This window comes from Pygoscelis adeliae, unplaced genomic scaffold (genome assembly GCF_000699105.1).
Source record: "Pygoscelis adeliae isolate BGI_AS28 unplaced genomic scaffold, ASM69910v1 Scaffold77, whole genome shotgun sequence".
Taxonomy (NCBI): domain Eukaryota; kingdom Metazoa; phylum Chordata; class Aves; order Sphenisciformes; family Spheniscidae; genus Pygoscelis; species Pygoscelis adeliae.
In genome coordinates, this window is record NW_008825216.1 from 176,837 (window position 1) to 180,185 (window position 3,349).

Below are 3,349 nucleotides of genomic sequence, written 5' to 3' on the forward strand. Positions count from 1 at the left end.
ATGACTGTAAATTTCAGTGCCCTCTGCCACATGAAAGCCATTTACTTAGGTTTTTACAGTCCCTATTGTGGCTTTTTGTGCCTTTAGAGAAATCCCTGAAAACTATTGTGGCTTAGGCTAATAAATTAATTTTTCATATTTTGCAACCAGCTTTGTTCCTTACTAGCTAAACTTATTTGTAGATACAAAGCCATGCTCTCCCTCTCTGAAACTTCCTAAGAACTTGTTCCCTCATTATTTGTAGTCAGGAAGTAGATGATGCCAATTAATTTTAAAGACTGGTTGTCCTTGCCCAGTAAGAGTGGACTCTTTTTGCTCTGTACCTGTAATGCTCTTTGCTTTTTTTGTCCAGTCCCCAAGTGGGGACTCCCTGAACCTTACCTTCATTCTCTCATTTGTTGAGATGAAAAGCCAAGTGCATTCTTCTTTTCTATAGTGCTCAGATTTTTTTCTTGTGTATCCTTGGATTTAGTTTTCCTTTCCATAATTTTATCCTGATAATCTTAACCAATTTGCAGAGAAAATGGGATAAATCCTTGCTTTCTGAATTATTCTCCTTGCTCCCCCTCTCTCTCATCCTAGTCCATCCTCTTCCTTCACCATTGGCAGCTGCACAAGTTTCATTTGGCATACAGTCATTGAGATTGTGGAGTCTGATTTCAGTCTGCTTCCTTAGTAAATAAGTAGTACTGTCCTCACCCGCTGTGGAACATTTTTCAGTCTGGATGTATTCATGCTACCTTCCTGCCTTGACTATCATGACCTCTTTATTCACTTGCCTCCATCTCTCTCTCTTCTGTTATCCAAAGGCCCGTGACTAAATATCTTTCTCTCCTACCATACGAGACAAGTCTTTATATTCTGCAAATCTCATGCTGGATGCCTGATTCCCTTGCATAAAATTTTTGTTCCCTCTCTAGGCACAGCAAAGCTCTGCTTTCTTTAGCCCCAGTTTATTTTACTGCTCCTTTCTGTCTCCATTGTCTTGCAAAAAATAAGGTTTAAACCATTGCTATTTAGGGGGAAAAAAGTTTTTTCATGCTAAGCGTTTTATCTGTCAGATACCTTCTCAGGCTTCACTGCTCCTAGTACAGAAGTAGAAGCTAGTGACAAAGCCAACTGCATATATCCTTGTCTTTAGCAGTTCTTTACATTAACTAGAGAATGGTACTGTGCACAGTAACAAAGATCAGACCTTTTGGAAAGAGAGTACACAAAATTAGATTTCTTTTCCTACATGTCTTATTTTAATTTCCTTCTTCTTCTTGTTTTACCTCACTGCCTGGCTATTTCAGGCTATGAGCTCTAGGTCAGGGTTACTTAGTTTTCCTTGCTTGCAAAGTGGCTTGATATTATAGTATAGTTTAAGTAAAGAAGTATATTTTACTCACTGACTCCCAAATAGTGGAAGCTGAGGCAAGTTTTACAATACCGAAAGTTTTGTAAGACTTTTCTTGACTGTCTAGGCTGTTCTGGCTGACTACTTTGAACATCTAGATTTATTGTTGTTTGAACTCTTCTTTCTAACCTCTTGTTATGATTTTAGAGAGAATACAGCCAAGTTTTTTTTTCATAAATATAATTTGCTTTCTCAGCCAATTGTTTTGAACTATACATCTGCACTTTGGAGGTTTAAGGAAGCTTCCTTTAATATTTGAGAAATTGTATAAAAATTGAATGTCTGTTAATAATCGTGTAGTCTGAAGGGAAAATCTTTGTGATAAAGGGCGAGTTCTGGGGGAAGGACTCGAGTTTATACTGTGGTTTGAAAAAACCCCACACCCCTAGTTTATGGTTCTATTACCTTTTTTTTATAAATGGGAATCTTTAGCCAACATAAACACCTGCTTATTTGCTTTTTGTAATTTTTAGTGTCTTAAGTTTCTGGAGAATTTAATTTAAAAGAGCGCCCTCCTTTCAGTCTGAATGCTATGTAGAGTTTTAAAAGAATGAAAACTCCATTTATTTCTGTGAGGGGATAACTATATTTATTGTGTGTACTTGGATATAAATGGATGTAGATTGGTTCAGTTTGTGATGCACAATCAGCGAATTGGTTCTGGCTGATTTAAACTTTTAGAAAAACAAAGCGACCTTAGGGGAAAAAAGCTGTTTGATTAGATTATCTGTGGATGTGAGGCAGGGAATTCGTGAATGATAGAGGGAACTTCAAAATGAAAGGTGGGGGAAGGAAAGAAAAATGCTTGTTAAACTGCTGAGCTGTCTTTTTCTCCATTGCATTCAGCTCAGTGAATTAATGAGATTAAGTCACATCAGCCCTGGTTGCTGGAAGGACTGAGCAAAGTGGTATTTCCGTAGTAGCTTGCATAGCTGAATTTGGCACTTGCAGGCTACCTATGACGGCGTGGTACTACCGTTTGAAGCTATTTCCTGACTGACTAAAAAGCTGCCACAGTTTTTATTAGTTTTGTGGTATGTGTAAACTTAGCCTGCAGTTAAAAAGGTATGTTGAAGAAAAATTCTTTTTTAATAAAACACCTGTGACAATTGACAAAAACCTACAAAATTCAGCATGTACTCTGTATTTTTGGCATTTACCTGTTTGTCAGAAGCTTCTAGAAATTCTGTCTTTGTGTAAACAGGAGGAGATCAGATACACTAAGGGACAACTTTTACTTTTCAAAATTTCTCAGTTTCTCCCTCATCTCTCCTTATGAACTTCTTAAATGCATCTGCCACTTCCCCAAAAACCATTTCAACAACTTGCAAGAACAACCCTGCTGCTAATCGGGACCAAGTCTTATGTCTCATTCTGTGCTTTCTACCATCTCTTCTGAGCCTTTTTTTTCCTTGTTTTTTCCTTGTTTTCTTCTGCTGTGTTATTTTTATTATCAGCTCAATTCTTTGCCACACAAATTAATCCTCCAGCTAGTTCTCGGTGTCTCCTGTTAATTCTGTTATGATGTCTTTCAACAATTAATCTGTTCTGGTCTGTAACCATGGCATTCTCATATATGGTGCACTTTTTCCCCTCCCTTTATAGGGCTTCTGAGTCCTCCTTTCTCTAGTCCTTTCATGCGAAAGGATTCTAAATCAGTGACTTATTCCTAATTAATCCTTAGTAAGTGGCTTATTCTATTTTGATCTGAGCAAATGCAGTCCTCTGAATCAGGCCTGAGAGATTTTCTTGAGGAATAAAGGGGAAGGGCCAGTTACTTGGTTTGTTGGAGTTTTTTGTAGTTTTAGCCACACAAAAAAACCCCAAAATACTATGGGTCTTTTTTTTTTTTTTTTTTTTTTTCAAACCTGAAACTACTGTCAGGTGAGTTAAGCTAATAGCTTGGGCTAAAAGAATTGTAGCTAAATTTACAAAACCACAGTCATGGTA